The 14,848-nt window shown below is 43.6% G+C and overlaps 1 protein-coding gene across 8 annotated transcripts in view; it reads left to right on the top strand.

Annotated features, from left to right (window-relative positions):
• Positions 1-14,848, top strand: part of ANKRD11 (ankyrin repeat domain 11) — a 190,886-nt gene that overhangs the window by 125,185 nt on the left and 50,853 nt on the right. The window lies entirely within an intron of this gene.

The raw sequence follows: 14,848 nt of genomic DNA on the forward strand, positions 1-14,848 counted from the left end.
CTCCCAGTGCTTCTTCCCATTGCCTGTCCCCCATATTCCCTCCAATATGCTCAGCCTCACTCCCTCTGCCCTTTGGTTATTTTGTGATAAATTTCTAGAATAAAAGATGTCATGCCTGGATGTTTGAACTGTTCACAGTGGGATATGTCATCCTGAGGGAGCATCCTGCCACCCCTCCCCACCTCCCTAGGACCATTGGAGTTGGCCAGGAGCTGACCCCTGGCAGGAGCCGGGGTTGCTTTTCCATTATGTGCTCTGTCCTTTTGGGGAGGCATCCCCAGAATTGCACTGGTACATTCTTGACAGAGTAGGCATTGGAGTCAGCAGTGTGTGGATCCGGCTGCACCCTCCAGCTCCCGAGGCACTTTTCTTGTGAGCAAGGCCAGCTGATGTCCAGTATCCCTTGTTCAGTGACGACAGAGAAGCCTGTCATCGAGAGAGCTTTTCCCTGTTACTCCCTTGACAAAAGATGTCCCGTTTGGACCATTGAGAACCAGTAATAAATAATTTTTTAAAACCCAGAACAGACTGTTCATTGTTTGCAATCTGTAAATGTTAAATTTGTAAAAAGATAAGGATTATAAATTCAAGAATAGAAATACTGTGCTTCATTGGTAAAAAGCAGCAGTTCGTGCTGAGGTTTTCAGGATGCCGACACAGTTATGTGCTTGCTTCCTGCGGGAGTGATGTGAGGTGGCCCAGCACATGACTCATGCTTGCAAGGCCACTCTAGTGCATGTCTCCTGACAGGGACCATCAGATGCCTTTCTTCTCCTCCTTCTGTGTGCTGCTCTTCCTGCTCAGGCCAGCACTTAGCAACTACACCAGTTTTTAGGTGCAGAGCAGTAAAGGACGCATTAAAGGCAGGGGCCTTTGGTTTTTCTTGGTTCCATTTCTTGTGCCGTTGGGATAAAGGCACTTATAATCCTGAGCCCTGGTGTCCCTAGTTAGGAAATGTTTTCTTTTCCCTTGTTTCATGGGTTTATTGAATGATTCCACTAGAAGTTCCACAGGAGAGCTTCATGTCTTGCTAAGTGAAGCATTAACTCGCACTGTGAATAGGTGGCTGGCTTCACTGTATGTCTGCTTATTCCAAGACTAAATAAAATGAGGCATCTTTGAGGCACCTGGGTTCATTCAGTTAAGCATCTTCATTTTTGATTTCGGCTCAGGTCATGATTTCAGGGTTGTGGGATCGAACCCTATTGAGCGCACATACACACACACTCTCTCATAAATAAATAGATACATAAATAAAATATTTTTTTAAAAAATGGATGCATCTTTGCTTTCTGTTTTGTTTATTAATGGAACAAAACCTTTGTTTTTAAAATACCTTGTTATAACACTTGTGATTCGCAGGTCTGGTTCTGAGTTTATTTTGGTGCTCATTGTCATAGCTAGAAAAGATAATTTTCAGAAAGTGGCACATGCACTTTGTACTGAGGTGAAGCTCACCACAGATGATAATTTGAAATTTTTTGCAGAATTCTTGTCAACCTTAATTCAATCTTTTAGGCAGAACAGTCTGGCTGATGAGAAGTTAAATCCCAGAAGTGGTGGTTGCCTACAGGGCGGCTCCCGAATTTTTGGTCCTCCCAGGAACTCCTGTTGCCTTCTGAGGACTTACTGGCAAGGCCTCCTCAGGCCGTTCCCTGGGAGGGGACATGCAGATGAAGGTGACATGCAGGCCCTTCCCTTCCTCCAACCTGGTTCCGGCCTGGAGCCAGTGTTGTCAAAGAGTTGGCAACATCAAGATTGTGTTCTGATGCTTTTAGTTAAAACAAACCTCTTGTTTCAATAGTTTCTTCTTAGTACATTGCTCTGAACCCCTCCTTGGGCTCTGAGGGCCTGTCTCCTGCCCTCTCCACCTCTGGGGCTTCTCTTTACTGAAGGAAACAGCAGCGTTTGCTTGCCACGTCATCCTCACACGTTTGGACCATTGGATATGCACAGATGAACCACGTCTGGTTGCTGCAGCCTCTCCAGGGTGTGTCCAGAAGGAGCAGAGGGCTGCCTGGCACACCGTGCCCTCTGCTGGCCTTCGGGGGTCCTGGCAGTTTGCCTGATGTCGGGGTTACTGGTGCAGGCAACTGGCCGACTTACCATAGTACTGCTCAACGAGATTCCACTTGCAGAGTAGTGATTGTCTTAGAGCTTCCTTTTTTAAATTGAAAGTGAGGAGGAAAAGAAGGCTTTTCATATTCTAGAGTGAGATACTATGCTCCAACAAGGACAGTTTTTTTTCTTGATGCAGCATTTATCACATGTAAAATTATTTTGTAGAGATGCATGCCTTAGAAGATGTGAATGAGCAGAGGTGTGCTTTCAATCCCCTGATGCTGTGAAGTGATGTTCCTGGCAGACACAGACGACAGGGCAGGGGCAGAGCCATCTGGACTCCTGGCTCCCTGAGCTGGTGCTGGGGGGGTAGCATGCCCACAGAAGATCTTTATTTCCCTAGCTCTGCCCCTGTGGTCCTGCTGGCCTGGGCAGCACACAGTCAGCCTCCAGGCCTGGGTTTTGGTTTTGGTTTTGGTTTTGGTGTTTCAATTTCAGTGGTGAGGGGTATAGTATTGTGTCTGCGTATTAGAAATGTTACATTACATAAATATGTGACCATATTCCACCTGCCTGGGACAGTGTTCATTTGTGATGACTCTTTCTGACAGCCTTTCTTGGAGATGCTCTTTAGAGACAAGTAGAAGCTTCTTGTTCATTTGTCTGGTGTTATAATTTTACATCAGTGTTAGGATGAGTTAAAGAGGGTCTGTGCAGTTTATATTCACATTTAAAATTTATTCCATATGCTTTTCCTTAAATATGTGACTTTAAAAATAATGTTGGTGTACCTGTCCCCTTTGCTCAAACGTGCCACAGAGCAGAAGAAAGGTTGAGTGCAAGAGACAATGCTGGAGGCACCTGTGCAAGGCTGAGCTGCAGACATTCCCAGAAGCATGTGGATGCTATGTTGACGAGGGTTCTTAATGTCAGACTGGGTCAGTTGGTACACAAGGGCCAGCGTGGGCTGCTTGGGTACCGAGGGCTGGGAGTGACAGACTGAGCGGCAGCCACAGGCCTCCTGCATGCACGAGAGCTGCACAGAAGGACGGTGGGGCTGCTATTGGCTTGGTGTCTGCCAGGTGGCCCTGACAGCAGCTCAGAAGCTTCCTTGGTGTGCCCCTCTGTGCCTGGGTGTGCCCTCCTGTCCACTTACTAGCACAGAAAGAGCCCATTTCTCCAGGGCCACACCAAGGGTACTCCCTACCAGCAAGCAGTGAGAAAGGTTTTCGCTGGGCCTTGATGCCTGGCTTTGACCCTGGCCTTGGGTGTGGCACATTCTCCACCATTAGGAGGCTCAGTCCTTTTGACAGACCTTATCATTTGTCTAGCAGTCCATCCCTAGGGCACCTTATTCCAAGTTTTTCAACAAGTTTACATCTTTATTGAGATATTGCCTGCATGCTATGCAGTTCATCCCATTAAAGTGGTCTTCATAGTGTTCACAGAAATTGGTAGCTAACACCACACTCCATTTTAGAAGGCTTTCATCACCTCAGAGAGAAACCCATGCCCTGTGATCATCACTGCTCATCCCCTCCCCACCCTGGAGTAGACCACCGATTTACTTTGTTTCTCTTTGGATTTGCCTGTTGTGGACATTTCCTATCTGGAGTCCTATACTGTGTGGTCCTGAGAGATCTGTGCACTCTTGCCTGTGGACACATGTCAAGAGTGTCTGTGGAAAATTGTTTGTAATGGCAAAACACAGAACCCAGGTGTCTGTGATTTAACTTAGAAACACATTAAAGATGGGGATCCCTGGGTGGCTCAGTGGTTTAGCGCCTGCCTTCAGCCCAGGGCATGATCCTGGAGTCCTGGGATCGAGTCCTGTATCGGGTTCCCTGCATGGAGCCTGCCTCTCCCTCTGCCTGGGTCTCTGCCCCACCCCCCTACCCCCGTGTGTGTGTGTGTGTGTGTGTGTGTGTGTGTGTGTGTGTGTGTGTGTGTCTGTCTCCTGAATAAATAAGTAAAATCTTAAAAAAAAAACACTTTAAAGATACTGTATCAAACACTTCATTTGAAAGTAGGGTATGATCCTGTGTACAGTATACAGAGTGAGGATCGGCTCTGCTGTGGTCAGCTTCTGGCCCAGCTGAAACAGCCCTGGGAACTGCTCTCACAAATCATCTAGAGAAGCTAGCTGCATGCAGGTCCCAGAGGTCTTCCACTGTCCCCAGCACCAGAGCTGTCCTTTGCCTGTGCCTGCCACAGCTGCTGACCTGCCTGCTGACCTGCCCACAGGTCATTGAGCACCTCCCTTCCCAACCCCATCGAGTGCTTTCTCCCAGGATCCAGGAGTTGTCATCCTGTCCCCCAGACTTTCTTTTGGAGGGGTGAGGGTGAGGTGCCCTCATCAGCAGGAAAACTTGCTCTCCTAATCCCTTCTTTTTTTTTTTTTTTTCCTAATCCCTTCTTGACCAAAAAACCCAATCCTACTTTTAGCACCAGCTGCCACCCCCTTTCTTTACTCCCCTTTGTAGCAAAAGCCCTCTTAAAGAGATGGTCATACTTGTCTCTCTAACCTCCCCATCCTCTCTTTCTGAGAGCTTTATTGAGACATAATTTAAATACAGTGAAATTCAACAGTTGAAAATATACAGTGTGATAAGTTTTGACACTACTGAGTCACACTCCCACTGCCACAGTTGTGACCTAGGACATCTCTATTGTCCCGGAAAGTGCCTGTTTGTAGTCAGTACCTTCCTCCTATCCCTGGGCCCAGGACACCACTGATGGACTTTGGTCACTATGTTTTCTTTTTCTAGAGTCTAATATGAATGGTTTCTCTTACTTCACCTGGTCTTCCATTGTATATGTATGTTATTTATCTGATGAACAGCTGATAGACCTTTGCATGGTTTCCAATTTTTAGCTATTAGGAAAAAACTGCTATGAATAGTTATATACAAGATATTCTGTGGCTGCATATTTTACTTTCTCTTTGATAAATACTTAGTATTGATATGGCATATGGCATATGATATGGTTCATATGGCAGAGCAAAGTTTAATGTTTTAGGAATCTGCCAAACTTTTTCAGAGTGACTATACAATTTCATGTTCCCACCAAGAGTGAATGAGAGTTCAGTTGCTCTCTTTACTTACCATCACTTGATATGGTTAGTCTTTTTTTACCTGGTCATTCTAGTGGTATCCCAATCATTGTGGACTTAACTTCCATTTCCCTAATGACACATGATGTAGATTATTTTTTACAATTTTTTTTTTGGGGGGGGGATGTCACCCATGTATCTTGTTTGGTAAAGTATCTCTTCCTGTATATTTATTTATTTTTGTCTGTTTAAAAAAAATAGTTCTTTATAAATTTTAGGCACAAATCCATTATCAGATTTCTCTTGGGCAAATTTTTTCTTCCCATCTGTGGCTTTCTTTTCATTTTCTTAAAGCGTCTTTTGAAGAGCAAAAGTGGGGGATCCCTGGGTGGCGCAACGGTTTGGCGCCTGCCTTTGGCCCAGGGCGCGATCCTGGAGACCCGGGATCGAATCCCACATCAGGCTCCCGGTGCATGGAGCCTGCTTCTTCCTCAGCCTGTGTCTCTGCCTCTCTCTCTCTCTCTCTGTGACTATCATAAATTAAAAAAAAAAAAAATAAATTAAAAAAAAAATTGAAGAGCAAAAGTGTGTAATGAAGTCCAGCCTAACAATTTTTTTCTTAGATGCTTCATGCTTTTTTATGTCTTTTTTTAAAAAGATTTATTTATTTATTTATTTATTTATTTATTTATTTATTTATTTATTTATTTATGATAGACATAGAGAGAGGCAGAGACACAGGAGGAGGGAGAAACAGGCTCCATGCTGGGAGCCCGATGTGGGACTCAATCCTGGGACTCCAGGATCACGCCCTGGGCCAAAGGCAGGCACTAAACTGCTGAGCCACCCAGGGATCCCCTGCTTTTTTATGTCTTAAGAAACCTCTGTCTAACTTAATGTTGCAAAAATTTCCTCTTATGTTTTCTTGTAGAAGTTACGTAGTTCTGGTTTTTGTATTCATTGCTGTAATCTATTTTGAGACCCATTTTTGTGTAAGGTACGGTTAAAGCACCTCCCCCCTTTCTGCAGAAGAATGTCTAGCTATTCTAGCATAATCGCTGATGAGACGATTGTTTCCCATTTAGTTGTTTTACTGTTATTGAAAATTACTTGAGTGTGTGTATGCAGGGCTGTTTCTTGACTGTGTTCTGTTCTGTTGGTCTACATGTCACTGTTACACTATCTTGATTATTGTAGCTTTTTGTAAGTCTTGAAACGTAGTGTACACCTTTTCATTTCCACATAAATATTTCAGAATCCCTTCCTCCTTATGACAAAAAGAGTCTGCTGGGATTTTGATTGAGATGGTGTTGAATCTATAAATCAGTTCAGAAAGAACTGCCATCTTAACAGCATAGAATATTATGTTTATTTAGAGAGGTTGCACATATTTTATCCCTAAGTAATTCATTATGGGGATGCTGTTGTCACTTTATTGTTATTTATTTTTTAAATGACAGTGTTATGTTAGTTTCAGGTATACAATATAGTGATTAAACAACTCTACACATTAATCAATGTATTATTTAAATTTTAGTGTCTGCTTGTTTATTTGTAATGCATAGAAATATAATTGATATTTTAAAATAGGGACATAACTTGCAACTTTGCTAAACTCACTTACTGTAATTTCTTTAAGAAAATAGATTTCGTAGAATGTTCTACATAGATGTTAATACCAAATGTGCATAAGACACTTCTCCTTTTTTCAGTCTGTATACCCTGCATTTCCTTTTATGGTCTCAGTGTACTGTCCAGGTCCTGCCATGCTGGACAGAGTGTTGGGAGTAGCTGTTCTTGCCTAGTCCCATTTGGGAGGGATGGTTCTAGCTTTTCACTGTGAAGTCCTCACCTTCTGAGTTCTGCTAGATTCCCTTTATTAGATTGGCAGAGTCTCCCTGTCTTACTTTGCTCTGTAAGTGTCATGCTTTATTCATTTACCAGAATGATAGTTTTTTTTTAAAGATTTTATTTATTTATTCATGAGAGGCACGGAGAGAGAGAGGCAGAGACACAGGCAGAGGGAGAAGCAGGCTTCATGCTGGGAACCCAACGTGGGACTCGATCCTGGGTCTCCAGGATCACACCCTGGGCTGAAGGCGGCACTAAACCACTGAGCCACTGGGGCTGCCCAGAATGATAGTTTTTAAAAGCAGTAGAGAAAAATGGACTCCAAAGTTGGTTCTTTGAAAAGATAAATAAAACTTACAGACCTTTAGCCAAACAAATCATGAAAAAAAGATACATATTTTTCAGTCTCAAGCGTGAGAGAGGGAATGTCACTATGATCCTATAGCCATTAAAAGGATAAAAGAATTTTATTAACTTAGTGTCAATAAATTTGACAGTTGAGATGAAATGAATAAATTATTTAAAAGACACAAATTACCTAAGCTTACTCAAGAAGAAATAGATCACCTGAGTGGTCCTGTATCTGTTAAAGAAGTTGAATATTTAATTACAGTTCTTGACACACACAAAAAAACCTTTAGTCCCACATGGGCTCACTTTTGACTTATACCATCCATTAAAGAATAAACCATGCCAGTTGTTCACAGGTTTCTCCATAGCAGAGAGTGCCCACCCCACCTCACACCATAATCAGAGGCAAGATGAGAGTGGAAGTCTATAATCTTACATCCACATCAGTATAGCTGTAAAAATCCTTTTGTTTTCTTTGCCTAGAAATCTTTTTTCTGTGTGTGTTGACGTGTGCATGTATACGTATGTGTGTGTGTGTACATATGTGTGAGCTCGTTGGATAGGTTGACTGGGTTAGGCTGCGGTGCATTAGTGTAGCTGTTGCTTGGAAGCTATTTGTGGGTGCGGACAGCCCACCATCAGTTGCCTGGAGGACAGCAGATGAGCTTGGAAAACATAGGCAGAGGGAGAAGCAGGCTCCCTGTGGAGAGCCCAGTGCGGGACTTGATCACAGAACCTCGGGATCATCACTTGAGCCAAAGGCAGACACTCAACCACTGAGCCACCTAGGCATCCCAGGTATATTCTTATTTTTAAACCTCTTTTGGGATGCCTTCTGGAAATAAGTACATTTCCCTCTAAGAACTGCTTTACCTGGATTTCCTGATGTACTGTGTAGCATTATGTCATTCCCTGTTTTAAAGATTTTTAATTGCCACTCTGAGTTTGGCCCTGGCTCTTTCCTTGGAAGCAATTTCTTAATTGCCAGATATTTCAGCCTTGCTCAGTGGGTCTGTGTGTGGTTGGTCAGTGCTCACGACTGCCTGCTGTGTCTTTGGAAGCAATTGACCTTGTGTGGTTATTGGTCCAAACGTGTTGTGTACGCTCATTGGGCCAGGCTTGCTATTGTGCTGGAATCTTCTATAGTCCTAATTTTTCGTTGAAGTTGTCTGCTCAAATGACAGTTATTTTGAAGTCTCCTTCCCTGATCGGGGGTTGCTCCGTGGCTCCCTTGTTACTGGGAACCGCCTCTCCTGGGGAAGGAGCCTCCTGCTGTGTTTAGAAGCTAACTTTGTCTCAGGACTTGTGCTTTGACCTCAAGCCTGTGTCCAGCATGAAGGAGCAACCTCTGCCCTTCTGCTCAGTGTTTACCTGATTTATTGTTCCTCTCTTCTTGGAATCTTTCCAGATTTTTATGTTTTAGATTTCCTTCATTTGTTCTCAGCTTCTCAGTCCAGTCTGACAGACTTTGTCTTTTAGGTGGATTTCCTAGCCCTCTTACCTTTGTACTTAGGAGCATTCAGTTTGCTCACCTAGATTAGACTGTTTTCACTTGTTTTGTTTTGTTTTTTTTTTTCTCTGCTTTTTTTCCTGTTCATTTTTTTTCCTTACAAATTTGACATTTACACACCTTCTTTTCATGGTCACTTTGGAAGTTAGAGTGTTATGTTGGCAAGCCAGCCTCTCCGTCCCCTGGTGGATGCTCCCAGGTGCCGACCCCTGCATACGCTTCAGACTGGTCTTTAAGTGCCAGTCACTGGGCAGGCAGCCTGGGCCGACCTCTGCAGGCTCCTTGTCCACTCTTCCTTTGATTATATTGTGTATGTGCTCTTGGTTTTCCTTTTCCCTCTGTCATTTTTTTAGTGGTATTTTCTATGAGAGGCCTTTTGATAAAACCAAAGAAAATGCAATTTTGTGTTTACCTGAAGATGATGACAGAAACTTTCAAGATTGCTCAGACTTCCCACTTGTTCATTTGTTGTCCTTTTTATGGTGCTCCTCAAATCATCTTTCCTCTCCTTACTTTGAATCCTGACGCTTGTGAACTCTATGTGGCAGTCCCTGCAGGCTTTTCCTCCTGGCCTATTTATAGATCTCATTGACTCTCGTTAGGCCTGTTCTCCAAGAAACACCCAGGGTTATCCTCAAGACAGAGGCAGCTTTTATACAGACAGGACTCCTTAATTCATAGGTGATTGTGAAACATTCTTTATCCCCAAGGGGATAAGATCTGTCCGTCCTTCCCTGGGAGCTTGCTGACCCACAGCCTGGCCATGGCCCCGAGGGACCATCCCCTGTCTGAGGTCCTGCCTGTCGGGCACTCCCACTGAGGGTGTGTCTTGGATTATCTCAGCTCCTGCCTTGTTTGTAAAGTGGAAATAATACCATCTGTTCAACCGAAACTACTTAGGGGCTCTAAATAACAGAGGAAAGTGCTGTGCAGATGTAACTTGAAATGGATCATTCAGTCTCAGCAGAGGGTGGGATGCTGTCATTAATTACAGTTGCCAGTGTGTATGGAGCACTCTCCTGTGCTCCCGAGGCCCTGATGGACAGTGGTTCCTCCCAGTGATGACAGGCAGAGAGGCCCAGGCACACAGTCCACAGCTGGCTCATGACTTGGGGTGTGTGGTGCCTGCACTCCCACCTGTGGCTTCCTGGACCCAGAGCAGCCCCCGGGGCCTCCAGAGCACAGAACAGTCTTGTGTGGCCAGGGAGAGCCCAAAGCAAAGTATAGAGAGCTCGTGGGGCAGAAGGCTGAGGAGGAGTGGGACGGCATTCACAGCATGTGGATTTCTTTCGGCTCGAGATATGTCCTTGAAGAAGAAGAGCAGTGACTCTTTGGGAATAAAGATTTTCTGTCCATTTTTCTCTGCAGGAGTACCACATAGGCCTTCTAAAGTGCCTCTCATCAGGCAGCAGCTGGCTAACTCCAGACTCCTTGGTATTTGTGTGTTCTCAGCAGAGTGATATTCCCAGCCAGGGTCCTTCTCTAGAGGTTGTCCATCCAGGACCACCTGGTGGGTTGGCATGTACCCTTCCCTCCACTGCCAGGGTCTCTCTTCCCCATCACCCCTACACACAGAGTGATGGTCACCTAAAAAGACAAATCCGAGTTGTTTTTACTTGGAAGGAATTTGCCACAGGTGCAGTTTTAATAGCTGGACCTCCACCAGGAAGTGTTGGAGCTTGTCGGTGTTGGTTTATATGTGTCTAGGAACTGAGATTCTGCTTCAACAAAATGCACTTAGAGCTGCCTACAAACATGAGGACACTGAGTTCAGGCCTCTGAGGCACATAAGTGGCACCTGTCTCAGGATATGTCACAGGGGCCTTCTCTGACTTCACCTCTTTCCTCCACCCCTTTACCATTTGGGGGTACATCTCTGCACAAAGACAGTTATTTCAGTTCTCAACAAACAAAAGTTTGATTATTCTGTAAAAACAGTTCCTCAGAACATTTTAACATCTCGGTTTTAACATGTGGTTGGGTGTTTCCTTGTAATATTGAGTGTTTAGATTCTGTAATGGTTATACTGAGAAGTGTATCTGTACAGCCCATGGTGGGTTTTTGCAGCCTGAAATATCAAGTTTGTCTTTTCTCTGAAAAATGTTGGTCCATGCGTGGGGATTTATTTGCTAATTTTCTGTCTTAATGTTTTAAAAACACAATAGAAAGGGAATGAGGAAAAAGCATTTTATTCTTTACCACATCATAATCTGGAGGAAGATGGAAGGGGATGGGATGGGTATTTATGACCTGAACAGAGTTAGTATGAAACTAAGCCAGTTGCTGTTCTGTTCAGCCCTGCCTCACTCTGTGTGTTCCCTTCGGGCTCTCTGCAGTCCTGGTTCCTGGCACACCTGCTTATACTATGGTTTTATCCTGGACCGAATGGTTGAGTTCCAAGTTCTTAAAATTTCCAGGAAATTCTTTGTTTTCTTCCCCCAAGATGGAATGGACTGTTTTCCAAACCAAGACAAAAATGGGTTCTGAGTCTCATACCTTGGGCTTCACCAGGAGCCTCTCCCAGGCTGATGTCCCTCAGCTGTAGGCCGACTTTACCTTTCTCCTGTTCTGTTGTGACTTCTGGTTTGTCACAAGAATCTTGGGGATAGGGGCCTCTAGGGAGGGGGCCCTGGAGGAGACCCGTGGTCAGCCCAGCTTTACTCTGCCTTCTGGAGGCACATAATTATTCAGTGTTCCACATGCTTGGAGATTAAAAACACCTGTGCATACTCAGAATGACACGGTGCTCTCAGTGGGATTGCAGGCTTGAGAAGGGTAGAGAGGGTAGGGGGTGAATGGTCCTTGCCTTAAGTTGGAATTTTTACGCTATTGTCCTCTATTTACAGCTTTCAGAAATCAGCTGGTGTTGGGTGCACATATGTTCGGAGCTGTTACTAAGGTGATGAGCCTCACTCTCACCCACACAGTCTTTCTGGAAGGTGGGGATGCTCAATGGGGTCCATGCATACAATGGCATTGTTGGTGTACTTGGGGAGTTTACAGGGTGCCCTGTCCAGCTTATGTTGTCTGTTCCCTTTTAGCTTGATTGCCCGATTACCTCACAGCTTGCACAGAAAAGTCCTGAGATGTGTTTACTGCCAAAAGAAATAAGACGGCCTTGCTTTCATGTCTTGTTGCTATTCCACGGTGTGGCCAGCCTTCAGGTCTGCCATTATTAGCCTCACCTCTCACTCCTCTTGAAACAGGACTATGACCTTGGCTTTACAGGTTTCTCAGTGGAAATCTCAATTTTTAAAAACGTTACAATATTACACACAGCATTAGTCATAGGACTTGGGTAATGATTTGTGAATTTTTTCTGGGTTAAAGAAGTTTGAAGTTATTTATAACAGAATTATGTTCCTCTGTGTATGTTGGTAAATTTTTAGTCATTTGGAAGTTGGATTCGGGAAATAGAGTGTCCTTCTAGCCCTTCATTTGGGTGCTAATACCTGCCACAGTGTTGGACACTTTGAGAAAGGAAAAAACAACTGTCAAGACCTTTTTTGGGTCATGGACTCTGTGAGAGGTGGGCATAAGCTCTGGATCCTTCCTAAGGAACCTACGTGTATTGCATTTTGTTCATGTGATTTCTGGGGTTTCGAAACTCTCTGGACTGTGATTCTCTGAGCTCTGCTGTCCCTATACTTTGTCTGAGATGCTTTGTCCAGGGACAGCCTCACATGATCTCTTGACTTCACAATTTCTCTTTAAGTGAAAGTTGATTATTGACTATTTTTGTACAACCTCATCTTGTTCTTACATGGAATGTACCGTTTCCCCTTTCCAAATCAAAATTTCTTGATAATTTTACAATGCAAGAGAAGGTATGTTTGTGAATGACTGTGTAGTTTGATCAGATTTTTTAAAACATTTACAGTTAGTGTCTTGTAGATCCATTTCTGCCTGTAAACTTTAAAGGGAATTCTTAGGTGTGTAAAAAAGTGCACTGGCAGATGTTTATTGCAGGGTGTTTGTAGCATGAGGAGCGGGGAACCACAAGTGCCAGTGCACCGGAGAGGGAGTATTTCTGGAAGGAAGCTGTCCCACCACTGTTACAGTGAAGAGAGTAGAACTGCGTGTAACAAAAGCACAAATAGATGCCCAGAGCCTGACCTGGAGGAGACAGGGGCATGAGGATCTGTGCAGTGTTTCCTGTAAAAATACCATGTACTGTATTTATAGGGTTACATGTAAGTATAAAGACATATATACGAATAATGAGCATCTAAATCCAATTAGCATAAAAATCCAAAAATCTGTGGAGAGAAAGAGAAATAAGGGTGAGATGAGGTTACACAGGCTTCAGGTATCTATATAATATTTTCTATATTTAAAAAATTCCAAGGCAAACATGGCAAAATGAACAGATGGTGGATACATGAGTGTTTGTTGCATTATTTCTCATCCTTTTCTGTGTGCTTGAAACATTTTAGTGAAAATCATAGCCCTTGTTACTTTATTGTAGAATGATGAGGATTGAAAATATATTTCTTTAAAAAAAAAAAGAAAATATATTTCTTTTATTATATTTAAGTTCGATTTGCTAATATATATAGTATAACACCCAGTGCTCATCTCATCGTGTGCCCTCCTTAATGCCCAACACTCAGTTACCCCAGCCCCCCACCTTCCTCCCCTCTGCAACCCTTTGTCCTTTTTTTTTTTTTTTTTTTAAGATTTTATTTGTTTATTTGAGAGAGGGAGAGAGAGTGCACGAATTGGGGGCAGAGGAAGAAGCAGGTACCTGCTGAGCAAGGAGCCTGACGTGGGACTTGATCCCAGGACTCTGCAGATCATGACCTGAGCTGAAACCCAGGTGTCCCTAGGATTGAAAATATTTCTGAGGAAATCCTAAAATATAACAACCCCTCTTGAACACATCTAGTGACACCCTAAATTCCTGGGGTTGTTTGAAAAAGAACTTTTTACCTTCTACGCTCTGTAAATGCAAGTCATGCTTGGTGCCGAGGAGGTGCTGTGGGCTCGGGCTGCAGTGTCACCCAGGGGTGCTGCTTGGCCAGCTCACTGAGAGCACAGCTTTAGGTTTCATAATTGATTTTTTTCCCTTGTAATTGGCAGGTGAAAATTTACTTAATAGCAAAACTTCTCCTTTTAATATGCTTGTGGACTACAGGAACCATGGCTGGTGGCAGTGTCTGTGTGGCTGTGGTCTTATCTCCTCTCCTTTCTCACTGTGTGCATGTCCTACTTTTCACCTGTGGAATGTATGCCCTGGGACAAAACTCATAGGACTTTGTCCAGATCATGTAGGGAAGATGATGAGTAAAACTCGAATAAGTATTGTTCATGCACATTGAGATTCAGTCTGTCTTTTCCTGAAGTCAGATTCTAGAAACAATGCATGTGCTTGGTAGAAAAGCAGAAAATACAAATAGGTAATACTTTCTGGAAAATGCATCCCTCCTGCCTGGACGGCTAATGTTAGGAGCTTCAGGGTTCTTGTCTCATAAAGAAATGATCTTTTATATTGTGTGTTACATTTTTACCAGAACTTTGAGTGTCCTCTTTTGTGACTTGTCTCTCCCCATCAGGCTCTCCTCTTTACCTTTCTGTTTCCCTAGGTTTTAGAGCTGTTCTGTGGAAACTGTTCTGTGGTTCTGTTCTCTTTACCTTTCTGTTTCCCTAGGTCTTAGAGCTGTTCTGTGGAACTGAGTTCTTCTAAGTTACATTCTATTGGGAGGAAACTGGTGTTCTTTCTTGTTTTATTTATTTGAGAGAGAGATGTGAGTCTCTGAATTCAGAGTCTGCCCACACAGTCCAGTACACCTGCACCAATAAGGTCACATTCACAGGTTCTGTGTGGATATATTTTTTGAGGTAAGTGCTACAATTCAGCACACTACTGATGCTTTCTTGAGATAAATGTATAGTTTTTATTTTTTCTCCTTTTAGATTTAGACATGAATAAGATGCACAGGTTGGAAGTGTACAGTTTTAAGTGTGCACCACTGTGTAAACCTCCCCCACCCCTGTAAGGTACAGATTGGGTCCAGTAC

Source organism: Vulpes lagopus, chromosome 10 (genome assembly GCF_018345385.1).
Source record: "Vulpes lagopus strain Blue_001 chromosome 10, ASM1834538v1, whole genome shotgun sequence".
Lineage (NCBI taxonomy): Eukaryota > Metazoa > Chordata > Mammalia > Carnivora > Canidae > Vulpes > Vulpes lagopus.